This window comes from Microtus pennsylvanicus, chromosome 7, assembly GCF_037038515.1.
Source record: "Microtus pennsylvanicus isolate mMicPen1 chromosome 7, mMicPen1.hap1, whole genome shotgun sequence".
In the NCBI taxonomy this organism is placed as follows: domain Eukaryota; kingdom Metazoa; phylum Chordata; class Mammalia; order Rodentia; family Cricetidae; genus Microtus; species Microtus pennsylvanicus.
In genome coordinates this window covers 19,080,019-19,104,506 of record NC_134585.1, presented here as the reverse complement: position 1 = coordinate 19,104,506, position 24,488 = coordinate 19,080,019, and the positions used below count along the sequence as shown (strand labels likewise).

Here is a 24,488-nt window from a genome sequence, read left to right as displayed (position 1 = left end):
CATTTGTTAGTGTTTAAATGGATTTAAAATATTACAAGCTGATATTTCATAAGATTATAACTTTCAAGATAATATTTTATGAGTCTGTATGATAGAAAAGTGAATGATATTATTTTCTCGTTCTTATTTGTTTCCTACGTAGCAAGAACATGCAATTTGTTACTATTTCTAGACAGTATAATTTACTGATCTCAGAATAGAAATATAAAGCAAGAAAAAGAAATTTGAGGAGTTGTATTACTCAGGAGAAGCGTATAAGCTTAATATGCATTAGACCCTGGGTTCAATTTCTAGCATCAGAAAAAAATGTCTAAAATACAACATTTTAAAATATGGATCTTGTTAAAGTATCTTTTTTCATTAATCACAATTATATAATTGTTAATATAGAAACTGTATAATTATAATTGTTAGTAATAGGTTTTATAACATTCATAGCATACATAAACTTGAATAAATAATTCCCACTTACTATAGTTTTAGATGGTTAAAAGAATCACATTTTGGTTATTACTCTTCACCAATTCTATACAATATATACTCTGAAAAGAGTTTAATGCCAGCAACCTTGCAATTGGCTTATTTTTATTTATATTAATTAGATAGTGTATCATTATGTACTAATAGTGATATGCTTGCTTAAATAAAAATAATAGATCAGAGAATAAAAATGTCAATTTCAATTACCAAACAGTTGTTTAACAAAATGTGAATACATAATAAATATGTTTTGTGGGAGATGACATCTCATGTACATATGTGTGAGATTTTCAGGTTACTCTCTAAACATTTACTTCTTTTCCTGATTCCCAAACATTTCATGTCAACATACCAGTCACTATCTTCAAATATATACAGAAAATTCTGTTAGTAAAACCCTTGCTCCACAGAAATATTTGACCAACCTGGGAGAAGAAAAATTTCAAACTCAAAGACCCTCCTGTCTTCTTGTCTCCTATAAGGTGTGTATTAGAGTGTGGGCCCATGAGATCACCGAATAAAGTCAGTTTACTGAAAGCATTTGATCAAGGGCTTGGATAGTAGATTTTTCCCCTTCATCCACCATATTATAATGAGGTATTATAATGTAATATTAAAATGAGATATTGTAACAGGATAATGTAATTGGATAGTAAAATGGGATATTACTATCTGGAAATTACTGTACGCTTATATCTCGACTACAAAATATCTAGGGAAACACCAATACAGCAGAACACATATAGATATCAAGAAATAATATCTCTCCCACTCACACATGAAAGACCAATTTACCTCATTACCTTTTACCCTATAGAGCACTTTCGACTTCCTAACCAAAACTACAAAACGCACTCAGATCTTTGCACGCTTGTTTCCTTTTTAAAAAGAGAAGATCAAGGTTTGCAAAGACCCTGCGTACAGGTTCCTGAAGACATGTTTGACATCTGTCGTCATCCGGGAAGGCAAATTCAGCCCACATTGAGATTTCACCTGTCCTGGTTAGAGTGACTGTTATCGAAACACAGAAAATAAAAAGGATTGGGAAGGAGGAGAAGCAGAAGCCTGTAAGCCAGTAGGGGGAGTCTGAGATAGTGTGCCATATGGAGAACAGATGGAGTTCCCGAAAGCTCTGAGAGTAGGAATGCATGCAGATTTCATGACATCTACAGTACCAGTTCACTCGTCATATACATGTGGACATGTGACTTTAACCTAATATATCCCAGAGGCCTCCCCATGCAGGACTTGCTTCAGTGCACAGTTGTCTCTTCCCCATGCATAAAATCTTCATATTATTATGAAATCCTGTTGCTATTTATTTTACTTTTGATTACATGCGTGTGGGTATATATGCATGCATTCTGTATATGTTATTTTGCTCTTTGGGCACTAAAAGAGGAAATACATTTTGGGAGACGGAAATCAATGTAGCGTTTAGTATCTATTTTTCTAATGCTGGTACTGTAATGCCCACCTTAAAGCTTGAGAATCTAGATACAGTCCCTGGTATTACCAAAGAGAAAACAAAATAAAAACATATATTCAGTATGAATCATTATTTTAGAGAATAATATTATTATAGTCTTATATATGTAAACTTCCTCTTCCAGTTCATATAGTGAATTCTTTATGTCTACCAGGCAGTACTAATTTGGGATGTAGTGGAAATTTTGAGAAAGGAGCCTCACTGGAGAAAGCGGGTCACAGAAAACAGCCTTTAAAGATAATACGTGACTCCCGAACCTGTCTTCCCACCCTGACACCCCTCCTCACCACTGGCCTACACGAACACAATGTTATGTGTGAGCATGTGGAATCAAGCAACTAAGGACTGCACCCAAGGAAAACATGAACCCAAATTGAGCTTCCATTTTCTAAGCTGTTCCTGTGAAGTATTTGATCATAACAACAAGAACCAACTAGATCATACAGCGATTGTTTTAGCATCTGGCTTTAAATTTTAGAACTTAAAAAGCAAAATTGTAAGTGTATAAGAAACAAAAAATATGAAGTTTTGGACACAACCTCTTTTGTAAAAGGTTTGCTTATTTTTATCTTTTGTTTTTTCATTATTCTTTTATTTTTGAGATTATAATATAACATTGCTTCATTTTCTTTCCTCTCTCCAAAGCCTCCCATACAAACTTCCTGGCTCTCTTTCAAATCCTTTAACCCTTTATTTATTAATTGTTGATGTGTACATATATACAAGCACACACATATACACATATTGTATAGTATTACTTGTATGTTTTCAGTGGTGACCACTTGGTATTGGATAAAGAATTGGTGTACCCTTCTCTGGGGGAGCAAACACATTTTTTCCAATTTCAGCATTCTTTAGTTGCCTGTATTTCTTCAGTGAGACCTTATGTTTGTTCTCCCTTCTACTTCAGGGAGACACACTGCAGTCAACTTTCAAAAAGGAGGTTTGAGTAGGTCTGGCTGAACACAGCTTCATGACAATACTTTTGATCATGTAGTTTTTGTATACACCGTAAAAGTGATTTCTGTTTGTGCTCTGATTTATTTTCTGATTGCCTAGAGATGGAGAGGAAAATTGTTGACATTTGCAAACTATCTGCTCTACATAAGCACAGCTATGATGCATTGCATAGATTACTTTCTCGTATAATGGAAAAGTTGAAAAAAAATCACTCCTCTTCCTGACAAAATATTGATGGTGATATTATGCGGCTCAAATGCTTTTGGATTTCATACCATGATATAATATACATTTACTGGGGCAGATACTGTAAGACAAAAACTCTCCTGGGAATATTGCTTCAAGTCACACTTTTAAGAAAGGAGAATTGCATCTGCAATTTTACAGTGAGACACTTTTTCTCCGTAGAATTACGGATTTCCATCAGCTAACTGAATGGAGGCAATGCCCACACTTACAGAGTAACCCAAGTCATCGTTGACCTTTACTGTCTACTTCTTCTACTGTGTTTCTTTCCACCCCACACTCTAATACAGCCTCTTTTTCTCTCTTATCTTTATTATCAACTTTTCTTTCCTTTAGTCCAGTTAACTACCCCACCCTGAAAATCAAAGACATAAAGGAATCCATGAATTACCACTGATACTTCTGATAAGTGGAGTTCAATTTATGCTTTCTGTAAAAGAACCATCCATAATTCAGAATTTACATCAGTCAAGCATTGGTATTCTACAGTTTCTGCTATAATGTTTCCTCTCCCCCCATCATCTTAATACTTTAACCTGTAACATTTTAGCTCTCAGGCAGATTTTAGTTTATAAGGACAGTGAGCTATCTAATAGCAATTATTTAATATAGTCCCTGCATTTAAAATAATATAATTGTTATACATATTTAGTTCTATGTGTTGGTTTTTGATGTATGTGTTTATACAAACCCATAGATTCATGAGGGTATATGTGTACATAGGCACCAATGCATGTGGTGTCCAGAGATTCAATGTCTGATGTCTTCGACCTCACTTATGGGTACAGGGTCTCTCACTGACCCTGGAACTCATGGACTAAGCTATGCTTACTGGAATCAAGCTCCAGGGATTCCCATGTGTCAAAGTCAATGGTGCTAATATTATAGAATCATGCCACTGTGCACAACATTTACATGTATCTGAGAAAACAAACTCAAGTCCTCATGCTTGCCTGTTATGAACATTATTGACCTAGCCATCACTTCAGTCCTTTATACATATCTTTAAAATTCTTATAGAAACATTAAAAATAAGTTCAATTAATTCAATTATATAATTTAATAAATCAAAATGAAGTTAATTTATCAATTATTCATGTAATTGTTATTAATGTTACTCTGTTCATTAAGCATTTATAATTACTCCTTTATTTCACACTGTGAGCACCTGAACTCAGAGCAACTACATTCTGACTGCTTCGTGTCTATACACTCAAGAAGCATATCAGACAAGGAAGAGTAAGTGATTCAAGGAATACAGAAGTGGTCACAAAGTCTGAAATCTATTTCCATCAAATAGCCCAGCCCTTAGGGAATTAGGAAGGCAGTTGAGGGACAATAGGAATTGCAAAAGATAAAGCTTAAAGGTTGATGCTATGACTTTAAGAATTACTTCATCACGTCAGCATCAGGCCTTGCATAAGAAGATCCTAGTTGCAGGTCTCAGTCCCACCTCATTTCCTCCATAGAACTTCCCTTTCCAACAGAGCTTAATTTCTATTGTTCCACAGCTCTTTCGAACATGACCATAAAATGTTATTTTCTCTGTAACGGAATCAATTTTCCATGTTTATTGACATTTCTACTGTGGCATTTTAAGCTATAATCCTGACTGTATAAACCCATCAAATGTACCTCTTCAAATCTTGCATTGTCCTTCCTCTGAATGAAGCTTTAAAAAAATCAAACAGGGAATCATGCAGAAGAGGGGGGGAAAAGGATTGTAGAAGCCACTGGAGTCAAGGACACCACAATAAAACCAATAGAACCAGCTAGCCTGGGCTCATAGAAGTTTCCGGAGACTAAACTGACAACCAGTGAGCATGCAGGGGACTAACCTAGGCATTCTTCAGGTATGTTATAGTTGTGCAGCTTAATCCTCTTGAAGGATTTCTAAAAGTAGGAACAGGTTCTGCCTCTGACACTTTTACTGGCTTTTTGGACCTTGTTTCACATACTGGGTCACCTTGCCAAACCTTAATAGATGAGGAAGTACTTAGTCTTACAGCAACTCAATATGTAATGCTTTGTTGATACTCATGGAAGACCTGCTCTTTCCTAAACAGAAATGAAGAGGAGAAGACTGGGGGTTTGGAACAGAGTGGAATGGGGGAGGGAGTGGGAGGACAGAAGGGAGGAGAAACTGTAGCCAGGATGTAAAATAAATAAATAAATACATCTATTTTTTTAAATTGGAAAATCTAAATGAAATGTACAAATTTCTTGATAGATATGATGTACCAATATTAAATCGAGATCACCCAAAAAATTTGTATATACCTATGACCTATAAGAACATAGAAGCACTTATTAACAGTTTCCCAACCGAGAAAGCCCAGGGTCAGATGGATTCAGCACAAAATTCTACCAGACTTTCAAGGAAAAGCTAATACCAGCGTTCCACAAAGTAGAAACAGAAGGAACATTGGTGAATTCTTTTTATGAGGTTACAGTTAACCTGATATCCAAACCACACAACAGCTCAACAAAGAATGAGAATAGCATACCAAATTCCCTCATGAACACTGATGTAAAAATAAGCAACAAAATACTGGCAAACAGAATTGAGGAGCACATCAAAAAGATCTTCCTTTATGATCAGGTGGGCTTCATCCAAGAGAATGCAGGGATGGTTTAACATAAAGAAATCTACCAATGTAATCCATCATATAAATAAACTGAAAGAAATAAAACCACATGGTTATCTCATTAGATGCTGAAAAAGCCTTTCACAAGGTCCAACACCACTTCATGATAAAAGTCTTGGAGAAATTAGGGGTACAAGGAACATACCTAAACATATAAAAGCAAGATACAGCAAACTAACAGCCAACATCAAAATAAAGAGAAAATTCAAAGCTATTCCACTAAAATCAGGAAGATAAGACTGATCAATTTTTCCATATCTATTCAATGTAGTACTTGAAGTTCTAACTAGAGCAATAAGACAACAAAAGAAAATCAAGGGGATACAAATCAGAAAGGAAGAAGTCAAACTTTTACTATTTGCAAATGACATGATAGCATGCATATGTGAATCCCAAAATTTTACTAGGGATCTCCTACAGGTGATAAACGCCTTCAGCAAAGTGGCTGGATACAAGATTAACTAAAAAAAAAACTCATTAGTCCCTTATATACAAATGGTAAAAGGACTGAAAAAGAAATCAGGGAAACAACACCCTTCATAATATCCACATAGATAGATAGATAGATAGATAGATAGATAGATAGATAGATAGATAGATAGATAGATAGATAGATAGATAGATAGATAGATAGATAGGCACATACATACACAGATGCATAGATGGTAGACACATAATATCATAATATATAGAAAGACAATATACTGATTTATACATAAGTGATAGGGAAATACTCACACATACACACATGCAAATACAGTGTAAGTAATTTAGAGACCATGAGAAGAGAATCTTGATTATCTATGTTGTCAGAGAAGACTTTCCACATGTTATTGAATTATTTTTATATTTTATAATATAATACATTATATATTTATTTTATATTTTATGTTATAAGAATGCTATTCACTTTCTCTTCTCTCTTTTAATTATATTGATCTCTTCATGTGTGTGCAAGCAAGAGGTGATCATATGTGGGTATGCACATGAAAGTGGGGGTTTGAAGTTGATGTCAGGTGTCTTTCTCAATTGCTTTCCACAATTTCTTTACTGGGGCAGACTCTCTCTAAACCTTGAGCTCATCAACTGGCTAAACTTACTGGCCAGCAAGCTCCAGAAAACACATCTGTGTTTACCAAATCCAGCTTCTTACATAAATGACAAGAACTGATTGGAACTCAGACTATCCTGCTTGTCTGACAAGCACTTTCCAGACTGAACTCTCTTATTTCCCTGTCTCCTCTTCTATATCTCCTCTTCCCCTACACATATCTATGTCTATGTATCAGAAAGCTCTTTGATATTAGAGAACTCTTTGTAGTCTTTTGTTTAGCAGAACTAAAATGAACCTTGCACAGAATAACGTATCAAATGCTAATATCTTCTTAGATGTGTGTAGTGCTTTGAAGTTTAGAAAGTTTTAATTACATATATGAATATCTTTTGATCACTTTAAATCTCCCCAAATCCTAGGAGGCAGATACTCTTAACAATGATCAATGAATCAAACTTCAATAAAATCCCATATTCTTTAGTGAGAGAGAAAGAGTTAATAGCAATAGCACACAACAAAGGTGTTTGCTGTGTGTGTGGAAATCAAAGGTCAAGTTTGGATATCTTCCTTGATCACTTTCTAGAATATTTTTTAAGGAAGAGTCTCGCTGACACTGTTACCTTATGGATTGACTAGGCTGTCTAACCTCTGAGCATCAGGCATTGCCTGTCTCTGTTACACCCAATGCTGAAGTTACAGGCATGCCACTGTGACTGGATTTTACAAGGGCCCTGGGAATCCAAACTCATGTCCTAATTAAGCGCTTGACTGATTGAGCTATATACAAGTATATTTTTTGTTTTGCCTTATATACCTACAAACCCACCACATCTGATATTGCAGTTAATACTGTCTTTCCTATTTTACATACTGGAAGCTAATGGCCATGATTCATGTGTTTTTCCTCTCATTGTGTCTGAAAACATCTGTTTTCAATGCTCACCTATTATTATCTTTGGACATCTGCATTACACTTTATTGTTTAACCCCACACAGTACTGTCATCGAGGCAAGTGTGCAAGCCATTCTTCATAGTCCCTAGCTCATATCTCATTTTTATGGGTCTTGTGTGTGTGTGTGTGTGTGTGTGTGTGTGATACTAAGTTGAGGTACCTAATTCAACTTTCAAACCCTGCCTACAGAACACGTTTTCACAGTCATGCAATCACTTTGCTAGAAAACAGACGCATGCCACAACTGATAAGGGTTATCTTTAAACTGCCGTATTGACATCCATAGCACATGAAAATGCATTCTATCCTTCATATTTTCACTGGTAAAATGTTTCTTTCACCACAAATCATCCTTGATTAAAAAACAAACTGAAGATTTTTTGAGTCATATTACTTACAAAAGGAACACAGATTGCAGTGGACCCTAGAGCCTTCTGACTCAGGAATTTTCTTTCTTCTTCACTCCCTTCATTTGTTTGTTTGTTCCTTCCTCTATATCTACCCTTTTCCCTTTTCTTTAGGTTTATTTAATGAGTCATCTTTTAAAACTGATCCTGCAATATTTACCATTATTAACAGCATCACTAATACCTAATAATAGAGAAAAATTAAACAAAGATCAAAGAAATGATCTGGAGAAAATTTTTAGTGTATGTATTCATTTCCCTGGGGACTACAGATATATCTGCTAGCATATACACCAATACAGAGATCTGCCTCTACATACACACAGTTATTCTGTGTGTATGAGAAAGTGAGCAAGCACACTTGTCTTTAAAAGCATGTATTTGGAAAACAATCATTTCTGTTTTCAAAAGCTTCACTGGATGAAATTCAGCAAGGAATTTCATTTTCAAAATGTTTTTAGACTTTAAACACCCACAGAGAACATTCACAGGCCCTTTAAATCAGACGGAATGGAAATGTCCTGTTGTATCTGGACCTAAAGTTACAGAAACCTCTCATATTTATGGGAGTAGCAATAAAATCAATAATGTGGGTAACTTCATTTAAGTGTCTATTTTGCCATTTTATCTTGGCCTGGGGTATATTTCAAAATTAATGCGGACATTAAAGTCCATTATATTGTGTCTGCAGCAACAGTCGTCTTTCCAGCAATCACCACCTCTGAATGATGCAGAGTGGCATTAACGTCAGCGCCCATTGCTGCATCCCCATACACACTTGTAAATGGGCACTGAAATGGGCCATCTTTCTTCCACCAATAATTAAGGCATGTAGGGTCGTCCTACAGTAGATAGTGTTGATAGGTTCGTAAGCTAATAATGTTTTCCAAATGCTGACATAGCAGGAAGGAAAAATGACTATGTTTATGACTCTTTTCAAACTGAATGTTAGAAATGTATTTAATACTTCACAAAGTGTAGTCTTCACATTTCCCCTCACACGTGTGCATTTCCTGTACATTCTGACATCTTTGCTAGAGGTAAATCAAGTCCCAGATTTGGGGAGCACATCTCCCAAGACTATATGAGTACTTAAATACTGTTTATGTATGTATTGTCTGTCAATGCTTGAAAACAAAGAAAATAAATTCAATGGTTTAGAATTAATTACTAGTAGGAAATTAAGTTTTACTTAGCTTTATGAATTACAAACTGTTAAGTGTCTATTTTCACAGATGCAAATGCTCTGTTGGAAGATTTCACAAAGGTGGCCAACAGCTGAGCTGGCTTTTTAACTTAAATCACTCATACACACAGGTTCTTGAAAGAATGCTTAGGGTGAAAAATTACTGTCTCAGCCTTGACGTGTGAATTATTTCAGGCTTCAGAATGAAACTTGTATACATGTGGTTCCATGCAAAATCATTATGAGAATGATAAAGTCTAAGAGATATTAATGGCTAATGATTCATTTCTAAATAGTTAAAAATGACTTTTCTTTAAAAATTGACTTAAAATGAAGGAATTAAATTCAACCCGCTTTTTTATACACAATAAACCAGCATTGAAAATGTGGCTGTCATCTAGCCTGTGGATCGTGTCCACACAGGGGTCGCATATCAGATATCCTGCATTCTTATATTTACATTATGATTTATAAAGTGCAAAATTACTGTTGTAAGGTAACAACAAAATAACCTTATGGTTGGGGGGGGGGTCACCACAACATGAGGGACAATATTAAAGGGTCACAGCATTAGGAAGTTTGAGAACTACCGACATAGCCAATTATTAAACCTATTTAATTGACAGTTTTTAAAAGCCAATCTTAAGATGCTGCTTGACTTTATCATTATGTGATCATATATTTGCAACCAGTTTAATGAAATAAGCTTAATACATAAGTATAAATTAATAACTCCAAATTTATATAAACAGATATTAATGTTCAATTTAAACAATTCTAATTTTTTATATCGAAGAGCATTAGTTTATTGTTTGTTTATGCAGTCTACATTAAATATATGTATTTATGTACTTTTCATATGTAAACACACAGACTATGAGATTTTTGTTCTATATTAGTAATGAAATTATATCATGTGTTAACATAATAAGACCATATTTCTATTTCAATGTTATTCTCTTTGCATTGATTTATTTATTGTGTGTGGGAATGTGTGTGGGCATATGCTTGCCCTGGCACTTACATTCAGGTCAGAAACAACTTGAAACATCTCTTTTTCCTTCCTTCACTATGTTACTTCTGGGGTCAACTTCAGGTCATCTGGCTTGGCAGCACTCTTACTACTGAGTCATCCCTCTGGCCTAATTTTGTTTTTCTGTCGTGAATATGTAATTACTTTGCTGACAGAAAACGCTCACAAAGGAAGTGCTAGGTTGAATCTCCACTGCAGTTCAGCTGCTGCAACAGTGGATGCCTGATTGCCCTAGATTCAGAGTCGGGATCAGAACTCGGTGCTCCATTGAGACCGTAATACCATTGTAGGTTACATAGTGAGATCCTGTCTCGGGTGCAATATCAGACATATTCTGGTGTTAACATTTACGTTGTCCCTAAACTTTTACATTCTAATGTGAGTTTTCTAGACTATGAACTAAGCCAGCTAATTAGACATGCCTGTAGAATAATAATAAAAACGTATTCATCCTTTCTCACTTCTTAAAATGAAATCTGTGCTAGCAATAATATCCTTGTGTGACGGCATTTGAATTCTCACAGCCTAAAATATGTTCAGATTTGGAGATTGCTTCATAAAATTATGAGTACTCTGAATTCTCAATTATTTACTTAAATATATATTCATGCACTAATTCCTGAAATGTGATCATATAAGAGGTTTTAAAGAGTTGTTAAAATATATTTTATTCATGTTCTTAAGCACTGGGTCATCTTGTTCTTGATAAATGAGGTTTGGTTAGCGTGTTTTATATTGTGTGAGGATATGTAATGCCATATTTTTTTCTAAGTGAAAGCAATTATCTCACTGATGTCTTGTTGCTGCAATGCCATTTCCTTCCTGAAAGCACCACTAGCTCTCCGCTGACAATATTCACTGTGTATCTTGTTGGGATCGGGGGCAGGAATTACAGTGTGTGGATACCATGCTCTAGGCAGTGGTAGAGTGAATCCAGTTTCAGCTCAAACCCTTCCTGTGCTAGAACAACTTAGCCTTGAATGGATTCACATCCACATCTTCCCATCCATTAAGTTGAATGCATTTCTCTCTGCGATAACAAAGAAATAAGAAGCAAGACAAACAGAGAAGGGATATTTTCCTATGCGGTGTTCTGAGCTCCATCTTCTAGGAGGTGTGTTGCTGTGGTTAGTTCTTCTGGTCCGAATATAATCTACACTTAGGTGCTGCCCATGTAGATACCTGAGGCTGATATAGTTGCAAAAAAAGCTGATTTAAGGCCTCGTTAGTCTCCTCAGTTGCTTTCATGCCAATGCCGTGGCTATGGAAACCCTATTGCCTGCTTAGCATCACCTTCCAGTTGTTTCCCGCTCCTTTTCTCTACAACCAGAACAGCACACATCCCTGTGCTGAAATGCAATTGTGGGGTGGGTCCCTTACACCATGGAGATGAAACTTCTCAAGATCAAAAGTATAATAGTGAGGCTGGAGAGATGGGCCCGTGGTTAACATTTTGTAGTTCAATTAAGGAATGTTAATTTTCAGCATCCACAGAAGGCAGCTCACTGTTGTCTGTAACTCTGGCCTCAGGAGGAGCCAAAGACTATGTCCTCTGAAGACATACTCACTCACATTCAGATTCCTACACCTGGACATACATACACCTTATTAAAAATAATAACAATTTGTCTTAAAAGTGTTTTGTTTTTGCTTCATTTATTTTAAAGGCTTTTCAGAAGCCCAATGATCCAACATGTGTAAGAATAGTTTTCACTTTATAGATTTCTTATTTCAAATTAGCCACATATTAATTTAAATTAATAATAACTGTAAAATGAACTTATTTTAGGTGTCACATCTTGTCCTGTCCCTTTCTGTTACAGCTCTTCTGCATTCCCGGGTTATCATCAGCTGAGCAGCTCTGCTACATCACACTGTCCCCTCACAATGGACTGAAAACTCCAATACTGTAAGCCGACCTAAGTATATCCTCTGTTAGTTTGTATCAGTCATTCTGCCTCTGTGGTGAGACAGAGAATTGACACATACATAGCATAGGGTTATAGGGGAGTTCCCTATGCTGCTGAAATTATAGTAGAAAGAATAAGACAATAAGCAAAGACAATAAACTTTAGCCTGACTTCTTGCACTGACAATATTATAAGGCAAAAGGGACACGAGAACATAAACTAGATCCGCACAGATACTTAGAAACATGTTTTTTTTGGGGGGGGGAGCTCAAACAGTATTAATGCACTCTAGGTTTGGGGGATGACATTTAACTTTTCATCTCTACATGGGACACAATATTAAAAATTCCCATTTACAATAAGGAGACAAAAAGAATTTCCTCAAAGGGTTTTTGTAATGATGAAGTTAAATAAGGCAATGCCTATGCCGAGTGAGACTTGCCTGGCACCCTCTCATCATTCAGTACTTGTTAACCTGTATTTCTGCAGTGTGGGAAGGGGAGTAGAAGAAGAATTTGAAACTTGGATAAAGAATGAACATGAGAACTGAGCAATAATGTCAGCCTAGGTAAAGTACTTGAGATTTTTTTCAATATGACTTTTCTCACTTGCAACATAAAATACCTCTGTGACTATCCTCATTTCCTGTGACCTTTGGCGCAGTTGCCAGAAACTAGCAGGTTAATTATTTAGTGGAAATGTTGTCATATTTTCCAGCATCCACAGGTCAGAAATGGAGCAGCTGTGTTCTATGTGCTTCACAGGGTCTTCCTGGAATTCCCGTTAGGTTCTCTTGGACCTTGTTCTTAGTTCTTAGAAGACTCACTAGGGACAGAACTGCCGTCAAGTCTATTCTAGTCATGAATAGAAGTCCCTTCCTTGTGGCTGTAATACTGAGAACTTGGCTTATTAATGGAGGGTACAGACAGGGCACTCAGAAATCACTCACACACTTTACTACCTGATTTCCATACAATTCAAGGGGACCAGAATGATCTCTTTCGTCTGTCTGTTATCTGCTAAGGTAGCATTTTAGATGAGCCCCTCCAATCATGGTGACATGGCACCATTTTGATTTACAATGAGAGACAATCATCTAAAGACAGCTTATATCAGAAATCAGAGTACTCAGAGCTTTACAGATGACTGGGGACCAGAAATTGTTAATCATCTGTGATGAATTAATAGCATTAAATATATGACCAAAATCATCAAGAAAATGGTTAAAGTTTAAGAAGGGATTTCTCAGAGGTTTGGAGTCCTAGAGTTTACATGTGGGAACTTATGTCTCCCATGAAAGGAGAGGGACAGTAATCGTTTGGACTAGAGGAAGAAATAGGGCTTTAGGGCTGACCTATAAACTTGACCTATAAACTCAAGCCAGTGAAGGCTGGGACTGGTAGAAGAAGAAGATGGGAACAAGATGCCAACGTATGTAAGTCAGAGATGTTATCGTCAAGCTACTAGAGCTGAAAGAAACGTTGCATTCTAGCATCCAAACTGACATATTTATTCTGAATAAACGTCAAACTGATGGGGAATCCTAGCCTCCGGGAAACCAGGGAAGCATGTATTATCAACCTTAGGAATGAGAAAAAGTGTATGAGCCTTAAGAAGAAATGACACTTTAATGATATGGAAAATCAACTAGAAAGGCAAAGGAATAAAATAGAAATGCAAGAAAAAATGACTTCTCTTATAGCTGGTGGTAAAAGAAGGGGAGAAGTGATGTATGTGAGAGTGGAGAAGAAGCCATGGAAGTGTGAGGCAAGGAGCACGAGATGGAGATGTTGGCCTGAGCATCCTGTTAGGGTTTAAAGACATTAAGTATATTTGCAGGGGGGTGGCCTCTCTGCTCTTTTACCCCCATATGGGCACATTTTCCAGTATATCATGTGTTTTCTTGAGTACTTTGTGAACTCCTTAAACATAAATCATGGACAAATTCCCAACGTTGAATCTCTGGACATAAAGACAGTGTGTGGATCAATAATAGACAACTAAAAGTGATGTTTTAAGTGACTTAGAAAAAGCATACACAAACATGGTCTCCGATAAACTTATGGGCAATAAGAATACAGGCTATGGGAATGTATGAATTTCCTGAGATGTAACAACCAAAGGTGTGTTCACCCTGATAGAAAGCATGAAGGAAATGACTCCAGTGCAGTCTAACTTGGCAAATCAATGAGCTTACAGAGATTTCTTGCAGGAGTATAGATAACCCAAAGGCAGCTTCAGCAGGGGAGCCCCTCACAGCACGGTGTCCTGCATTGCTGGAACACCTGTATACATTTTAGACAACTGCCTCCAAACGCATCCCTCTTTCATTGATTACTTACTGTTTGTATCTGATCTTGGGGAAAGGGCTTGTGCACCTTGCAGTGTTTGCATAATTTTTCTTACCTTCCTGGGCCTGTGAGCCCTCCTTTCTCCGGGAGGCATAATAAAGCTACCCAATAGGTAATGAGAAATGTTCGGTGCCTGAAGAAGCCTACAATAGATGGATAAAGTAGCTTTGAGATTCCTAAATGTGTAATAAATAGATATTAGGCACCAAAAAAAAATAAAGAAGAAAATGCTAGCACGTCACAAAGCAGCTGATCATTTTTAAGTTAATTTTTTTTTAAAAAAAATAATTGCCATTTTGATTTGGCTTCCAAGCAAAACTATTTTAAAAAAACAAAACAACTTCTTTTAAAGGCCTAATTTTACATTCACTTTGAGACATCTCTCTTTATCCAAACCAAAAAGCAGTGACCCCAGAATAATTCCTCGTAAGTTGTCAAATTCTTTATAACACAAGAACCGGGGACACTAAAAGGGCAAAAACTTACTTACTTCCCATCCAAATGTTTTAACAGATATGATTTTATAATTAAAGTGTGTTTGCTGGGAAACTGACACTTGCCAAATTAAAAAAAGAGAGAGAGAGAGACCAGCATCCAGGTCTAAATCTATCCACGGTGATAAGACTCGGAGGACTGAAAGAAAAAGGGAAACAGAGCAGAAATGAATGGTGAATGTGAAGTCAGCAGTCACCTAAACAACAACCAGAGGAATTTTGCTTAAAAGATTAATCCACAATCGGGTAGCAGTTTCCAGTCAATCTACTATGAAATGCCACGGCCAGGTCTCCTTTTCTGTATACGTGTCTTCTTTCATTCAGGCCTTCATTCAAAATAGTAATGGATTTGGGGAACAAGACACATCTCTGCCCCATGGTGTTTGCATCCTTGCAGGGGAGAAATAAACAGAGAAGATAATGTCTTAGAGAAGCCACTGCCATGCAAAGAATAAATCAAGGAACTTTTCATCGGAGACGTTTGACAGTAGAAAGAACGCCTCTGTCTGCGCAGTGGAGAATGAGGCAGATTGGCAGGCCAAGTACGAAATGTTAAATATGGTTTAGAAAAATCCATGACTCCCAGAAAAATCTCTCAAAGACTCAGCATTTTCTAAGAGAGGTACTTATGTATATTTTAACGACCTGCTAAAGCCATAAATGCATGCTTTTTATGGTTTTAATTACAGAGTAAATTTCCTAATGTTATAAAGTCCTAAATGACTGTTGAGAGAAAAAAAAATCTCCAGCTAGTTGGATGGTATTAAGACAATACACAGATTGGCTCTTAATGCGTTCTGTGCAAACTGCATTACTTGACTACTTACCATCCTGAGGCAACTTGACGTGGAAATGAAATTAACTGAACGGGATTTAATCCTTCCCTTTGCCCCAGCTACAAGGATGTCAGCTACTGAGTGTGATGGAACAGGAGGGCTGTGTGAGAAAACTCTTGAAATGAGAAAGCTGTGAGGATGCTTCCCAGCTTCTCTTCAGGGGGGAAGGCAAAGTAGAGCAAGACTGCGAAGCAAAGCCCATCTTGGCACTTCTGGTCAATCAGAACAAGGGGCCAGAAGTGTCAGTTGTCCTGACCACCTATTCTAGGAATAAATGGTCTTGGAGCTGAAGAGATGGTTCAGCTGTTAAGAGCACTTGTTTCTCTTGTAGAGGATCTTGGTTAAGTTCTGAGAACGCATGAGTTAGCTCACAACTTCCTGTAACTATGGGTCCCTGAGATCAGATACTCTCTTCTGACTTCCGCAGGCAAAAAGCTCACATGTGGTACACAGGAAAACACTCACATATGTAAAAAATCTAATAAACATTAAAGATATATCAATATTTTTAAAATGGTCATCAGGACTAGCAGGGGCATATGAAAGTATTGGGGTGCTTTACTGTGCTTTGCGGGGAAGACATATTTCCAAACTTTATGCCATTCTATTTATAGCCTTTATCAAACCTTTTCTAGCCTTGGTGGGAGTTGGAGAAAAACTAATAAATTCTACTTCCTTTTGAAATAAGAATCCCTGTAATTTATTTGAATATTTATTCATACGACCGAATCCTTAGAGATAACGTAGCTACACTACATTATCTGATTCTGCGGAAATGCGCTTTATAGAATGCCGTCTGCTAGGTATCATTTAAGATCGAAATGATAGTGAGACATAAAGGTTGAGTTGATGGGGCCCAGTGGGTGTATCCCAGTGTGGTGGGCGTATCCCAGTGTGGTGGGCGTATCCCAGTGTGGTGGGGACACAGCTAGAATGCCAATTCATCCACTATGATGAAGGACTCTTCCATACTCCTATCTCTCAGTTATTTGATTTTTAAGTCACTGTATTAGTTCCCTATCTTCCAAGTATGAGAATTTTTATCATTTTCATCTGAGGTCCTTAAAAGAAAAACCCTTTGCCAAGTTATGTCCTCAAGTCTTTTTGCTGCTCAATTTCAACCCATGACACTCATCCCACAAAGGTCCAGTTGCTCAGTTTACTGGAGCCATTTTCTCGGTAAACACTCATGCTGTCGGCTCTAAACAAATCAAAGTCTATCGTTAGCTTTTATGTATCCAGCATAACTGCTATATGAATTTCTATTTTTAACATACTTGAGTGACATGCATGTCAGAGACCAGCTTACTTTTCACTTTTAGTCAGTGATACTCAGCTGAACTTGTATGATGCGTGTGCCGGAGTATGCTGTGGTAAGATACACAATGACATAGTTAATCAGCTTCCACAATTTGAGTCTGGAATTACCCACCAAGGCTCATGCATTAGCCCCCTCATCTCTAGGGTCATGACTTTGAGGCCTGACCTGCAATTAACATTCATCTCTTTTTATTGCTCTAAAGTTCAAAGATATTACCACTTAAGAAAAAATTCTGTCTTTCAGCTAGCATAGTATTATAGCCTTCCAATGGATTGATTTGTATCCTTGAACTCGGTGGAACCTAGGGCGATCTTTGAAACTCCAAAAGGGTAGCCATTACTTCAGCATACAGGCCTCACTCTGCATACCACACCCCACTGCAACTGGGCATCCATTATTCAAATCATATCCTGTGCCACTCTGAAGAAAATCCATAAGGGTAGCTTTAGGCTGATTTTCTTAATACATGAGCTCATACCCAAAAGAATGTATTTGAAACTGATTTAATAATATATATCTAAGATGAGAATTTTTTCAAGTAGAATTTTGCCTGGTTTGTGATGATTCTACATGTTCTGTTAAATCTTAAATAACACTTGGCTATACTTAAGCAAAGGAAATAATTCTATGTTTAAGTATAAGAAAAATTATAGATAGAATAGCCTCAAATAGTGTTCTCAAATAACATTTCACTTTTCAAACACATACTTATATGGCTGTAATATATGTATACCTATATACATAAATAACAGATTAAACCTAATGGTAACTTTTTGTATTCTTAGGGAATCTCTAGGGAATGCTTATATTGTATTCAATTATACTTAAGTACATTATGTACAACAATCACAATTATGCTAGTTGCAGGCAAGCACTCACTCTTCCTAGAGGGATGCCTTGAACACTTTGAATATTTACATTGTTTGCCTTTCTGTGAGAATGACAATACCTAAATTATAAAACTATGGGTTGTATTAAAAAAATGGGCCCCTCCATAAATTTTAACTCCAAAAGCCAGAAAGCATTTATCTTCTTAGTAGCAAATTTTGCTTCATAATCTAAAAGCTGTGGTGTCTATTTTTACTTGATACGTTGGATTTGATAGATAGCTGCCATTTCTCTCAAATGATTTTGAATTTACAATCCTGACACTGCGTGATTAGCAAGCCTGACTAGAGACAAAAGGTGGATAGGGAAGGGAAGCTGTGGTGTCTAAATGAGAAATGTGTCTCTGTCTGCTGCTGCCATGCACCTGGATGCGACTTTAGAACCCGAGTACCTGCTGTACTGATGACAATAGATTATGACCGTGACCTTGGAAACCAATAAAATCTGTCCTTTTCCTTAAAAGCTTTAGAAGTCCTAGCTAGAGTTCCTAGCTATATTCTCTCTATCCTCAGTTGCCCTCAATTATTATTCTGGTGCTAAGCATAAACAAAGATCAGAGTCACCTACTTGGCGTGACTCCTTGCTGAGCCTTAGTGCATTCATGTTTACCTAGCTAGAGAGCAAAGTTAGCTTTTATGCCATTAGAGTACTACACATTTCGTACTTTTTCTACATCCTTTAGTAAAACAAAGATCTTCACCTTACAGTTAAGGGGAGTTCTACCTCATTTGTAGATATACAACTAGAATCATAAAATGTCCCCGGTATGGTGGGGGGACTTAAAACACTTGGAGGGACTACAGATAGGTAAAGGACAGCTACATAGGTCATGTATGCAGTGCTTGTGATTGTTACTGTTCATGCCTTTCCAGATATCTGTTACGTATCAATGACTCTAACTAAAAAGGAAATTATAAGCTTGTCTTCACTATTAACTGATTTTTAAAGTAATTGGCAAACTTCCCTTAAATAAGATCCAAAATATAGTCAAACTGAATTGGTTTATTTGCATTGCTTGAATGCAAGAGAATAAAGCACAACAAAGTGAAAAGGAAGTATGAGTTCAAAATGTAGAGATAGGTAATGCTTCAACTGTTCTGTGAGAAAGGTGATTAACTCTGTAGAAACATCAAAATTACTGCCCTGTCTTCCTTTTCCTCACCTCTTCTCTTTCATTACTCTCTCAGACATTCTTTTAACAACAATAAAAAAAATTGAAAAGGATAGTGGAAGGTGAGCTCCCATTCTTCTGTTATGAGCTCAGTAAGAAATTTATCATGTTACTGAATTCTAAAACAAATGCAGAATATGAATTTTAAGGAGATACGTAGGGCTAGCAGGATGGCTCAGCAGTTTAGAGAAGGGCTTATCTTGCAGAGGACCGAAATACAGTTCCCAGCACTCACAGGTTGTTCAGTTCACAATCACCTGTTTGAAAAGCCTAGGATAAAACCGGACTCGCTGAACATAGCAGACAATGAGGACTACTGAGAACTCAAGAACAATGGCAATGGGTTTTTGATTCTACTGCACATTCTAGCTTTGTGGGAGCCTAGGCAGTTTGGATGCTCACCTTACTAGACCTGGATGGAGGTGGGTGGTCCTTGGACTTCCCACAGGTCAGGGAGCCCTGATTGCTCTTCAGGCTGATGAGGGAGGAGGACTTGATTGGGGGAGGGAAATGGGAGGCGGTGGCAGGGAAGAGACAGAAATCTTTAATAAATAAATAAACGGGAAAACAAAACAAAACAAAACAAAAAAACTATTTGGATACTTATTTCCAAACATAGAAACATTCCGCATAGTGGTGGCTTAAGGGTGATCTGGGAACTCCAGCCTATAGATAGATTTTTCTTTGAGCCCAAGTTCACAAAATTGACACAGAGAATCATTATTAATGATCAAAGTTGGGCCTATAGCTTCAACTTATCTCAATAGCTCTTATAACTTAAATCAACCCATTTGTGTTCATCTATGTATAGGCTCCTGACTTTTACCTCTCTTCCATATGATACTCCTGATTCCTCTCTCTGTCCTTCGGTGTCTTTCGTCTTCTTGATTCATCTCCTCTCCCTCTCTCTCTCTCTGCCCTGAAGTCCTGCCTAATCTCTTTCTGCCAAGCTATTGGCCATTCAACTCTTTATTAAACAAATCGGAAGGTGCCGTAGCAAAGATTTTTCCACAACACCAACCTGTAATGCGTCATATATCTCCTTCCTTTCTTACTGTGTCATATTTCAAAGTATAAATAATATGCATAGTAATCATAACAAAATGGTCCACATAGTTTTTTTATGCATACAGATAGATCATGTCATTTCTGCTCAGATTTTGAGTGATATGAAAAGATGATTGGTTCTCCTCTAGAGCCCATGAAATATTAATTTTAATGTGAAAAAGAAAAGTGCATTATTAATTACCAACATACACCATATGGTCCCTTAAAGGCCATTGGCTGAAGGAGTTCCCACAGCATCTTTACCCTTAAGTTTTAGTACAAGGATTCTGAATAAAACACAAAATTTCTTTGTAAGTTTTTAATAAAATTTTATGCAAAACAAACTTTTGAAATAACCTACTTTAATTTTAATCTTAAAGGGAAAAGTTATATAAAAATTTACACAAATAGGAATTGTTTCCCATGGCAGGTGCAAGAACAGGACCCTTAAATAAGTTCACGAAGTGGAAAATCCACAAATACTAATGTCATGGTTGTGAGAAAACAGCCTTGAGAGCCAAATCGGTAATTATGTTCTCATGCAGCCTCTAGGGTAGGCAAGCACCAATTTTCGTGTGCAATCATCTATCCCAATGTGCAGTGCTTAACCATGTGTAAATGTTTGCTAGGGGTGACTTTTGCTATGTCCTCTGTCTCTCTGTCTCTGTCTGTCTCTCTGTCTGTCTCTCTGTCTGTCTCTCTCTCTGTCTCTCTCTCTCCCCCCCCCCTGCATGCACACACGCACACATATCCTTTTTCTAATCCATAGGAAATGCTCTCTGAATGTTCTGCCAGCCATGTGCACAATAAAATGAGAAAACTGTAGTAGCAGGAGCAAAACTAGAGACTGACAAAGAAACAGCAACTACTGGCAATAATAGCCAAGACAAAGACATTGATAAAGTGTCCTCAATGAGAATTCTTAACTCATTAGGCAAGTGCTGCCTTCAGATAACTGAGCTGAATTTTATTGTGATTTGTTTTATTTTTTAATTCTCTTCCTCTCTCCGTCTTGCCCTCCTTCTTCTTGCCCCAGCCCTACCCCACACTCTGCATGTGTGTGAGTATGTGCATTTGAGTACAGATGCCCTTGGAATAGAGAGTTTTAACTCCCTTAGAGCTGGAGTTACAGGAGTTTGTGAGACACCTGGCTTGGGTGCTGGGAACCAAATCCAGCTCTCTTGGAAGAGAAGCAGGTGTTCCTTATTGTTGAGCCACCTCTGTAGCTCCTAAGCTGAATTTTGAAGAGAACCTTTTTGGACTGGAGGTAGTTTAGCAGTTTGTTAGGACAATAACATACTAAATATGAATCAATATGACAAGGCAAGTATCTCTGTTCAGCATCACTAGGAGGACCTGAGGATGTTTATGCTTAAATTAGAGCAAACTACTTAAAACCTGGGAGACAAGGAAAAAGATGTTAAAATCCCTGCTATCACAGTTTAGTCCCAGCAGCAATATTTTATTAAATCTAAAAAAAAAAAAAAAGGATGTTTTTTTTTTTACAGTCCTCACTTCACCTCCTAAAATTTTTAAATGCATGGGTAAAGGAAAAATGATCCTTTTGTATCATTTTAAATATAAAAATCACAAGAAGGACACAGATTGCCTGGAAGAAATACAGTGTCTTCCATCCATTTGGAAATATAGCTTCTCTTACTCATAAATCAGGTTTTGTGGTAGATAAACGGGTGGTGCCCTGAAGTACATCTGTACAATAAGTAAATCTATTGATTTGCTTCCAAGAAGAATTCCATGTAGAGCTGTTAGTATTTTAGGGTTTCGAGGAGGGAGATCTGCAGAAGGCAATAACACAGGGTGTGTGGTGTTAACAAACAGAAATTTCATTCACAACTCAGCAGTTTTTCCAAGTTTTCAAATCTTCACTTCTCAGAAGAATTCACATTTTCTAAGAGCCCAATGCCCATCAGATAGATCAACAGCATTGTTCAACTTTAATATAATATACTACTGAAACCAACCATCTTCTTATGTGTCCCCACATTCTTGTGTATATGGTCCTGGTGAGGAACCCTACTGATTTTCTTCTCAATGGATTCGCTCACCAACAGGAAGGTATGTGGGTTTTAGTTATGTTCTTCCTTGGGGCATTTTGTGGTCATATCAAACTTATCTACTTTCTTTTGCAGGATTTCTGGAAACTACAAGGAGTCTGAAAGCAAATGGGCATAGGGTAAGTGCGCACCCATGAAGAAAATGTGAATTATGTGATTTCCTGGATGGCTAGGTCTTCTAAGTGAGTTTGGGTGTTGGGCCTGGAAGTTTGTTCTCTGTAACCTTAAATGTACCTCCAAACTCATTAGATTTAGTGGAAAGGAGCTGACACGATGCATTTCTACAAATGAACCCCAGTGTGCTTCTCAGGTAGGTAAACAAATGTCACAACAGAGCAACTGGGTCAAAACAATTTCATTCAAATGGAGAGCTCAATAAAAAATTTCATTCATCCTCAAAGTGATCAGTCACTTACAATAGATATCAATTGAGACTTCCTCAATAGTTTTCATTACATTTTGGAAACCTTATAAATATTATCATTTACTTTTATGTGTAATTCCTTTACAGGTTCTATCTTTCTCCTATAAAACATCAGTTATTCACATTGGACCTTCAGGATATGATGCCATGTTTCCATGTCCATCATCTATGAGATGTTTGATTACTTCCTGTACAGAATGTTTTGAGGGAAACGATTTCACACACTGATAAACAATCCAAACACCAAACACTCATTTGCCAAGAGGTGGGCTTCAGAGTCAGAAGCTGAGCAGGCAGTGGATGATGATGTAAAAACTCGATTCGCACTCATTTTCTTTTGAATTGAGATCAGAGATACCATGATATGTCTGCCGTCTTCCCAATCCTCCTCCTAGATCTCACAGTTATTGTTATAACAAATAATACTTGAATACACAGGTGAGCCATAGGTTATTCTTCTTTTCAAATGCAACTGAGTTTACAAATCTTCCTAGACTCCAAGAGAGCAGTGTATTTAGCACACTGAGTAATCCCTTTCACAGCAAAATTGTGACTCCTTTACAGCAGCCCCAAATCCTGTGACATTTGTAAATTGTAAATGATTGTGAATGTAATTAACATAGAAGACAAAGCCCTTTGATTTTACATACTGAAGGGTGGCATATGACTATACATAAATGACATATAATTCTCTTAATATAAGGTAAAGAAATAAGGTAGGGGAAAATGCATAGTCAATGTAAATCCTAAACATACCTTTGTAATTGATTTCTGTCACTAAGACATTGTTCTGTCTTATTGAAAGTCATAAGGAGATGATCATCCATTCACTAGGATTTTTTTCTATATACTTTCCATCTGGTTTTATTTTCATACCTGTGGGTCAAGTAGGCCATCAGTGAACTCTGTCTAGCCTACCTCTAGAGGCCTCTCATTACAGTGCTGAATTTGAGACTCTTGTGTTTATTCGGAAAACCATCTGCTAGTCAACTATGCTTTGCGGGCCCTACATGCTCTCTGACATTAGAAGCTACGTGAAAGGAAATACGTTTTTTTCTTAATAGTTTAAAAGATTTCTCAAAGGATGCCACAAAGAATTTTAAGGAAAAATATTAAACAAATAATTCCATGAAATATAATTAATAATTAATAAAAGAGTTTTCATAATTTCAAATTATTTCGTGAGTTTATTTTGCAAATCAGAAACAGGTGCATACAAATTATCCTGCTCAATTTTGTCCTTGATGAATAAGGAATTGCTATTATGACATTTACTGTTTTATTAACTAATTACACAGACATGTGCTAGGAATGTTTAAGGTGTTCTTTCTAGAGTCTAATCATTAAATCTTTGCTTTGTATATAGCTAAATTTATCTTCATGTTTTGTACTAGATAAGAAATTATGCAAATATAAATATGTTAGTCTCTGAACTCCAATTTAAGTTTAAATCTATCTGCACCCTTAAAAATATGAGAGAAACCTTTCTCATTTGTAGCTACTGAACGCAGTTTT

General features: G+C 36.8%; 1 long non-coding RNA gene across 2 annotated transcripts in view; it reads right to left on the bottom strand.

Annotated features, from left to right (window-relative positions):
* Positions 1 to 24,488, bottom strand: part of LOC142853661 (uncharacterized) — a 166,508-nt gene that overhangs the window by 59,577 nt on the left and 82,443 nt on the right. Inside the window, exon 3 of one of the 2 annotated variants that reach the window (XR_012911233.1) lies at positions 14,773 to 14,860. The exons of the other annotated variant lie outside the window; for it this stretch is intronic. This is a non-coding gene — a long non-coding RNA (uncharacterized LOC142853661). The remainder of the gene's footprint in view (positions 1 to 14,772; positions 14,861 to 24,488) is intronic. 2 annotated transcript variants of the gene reach the window in all.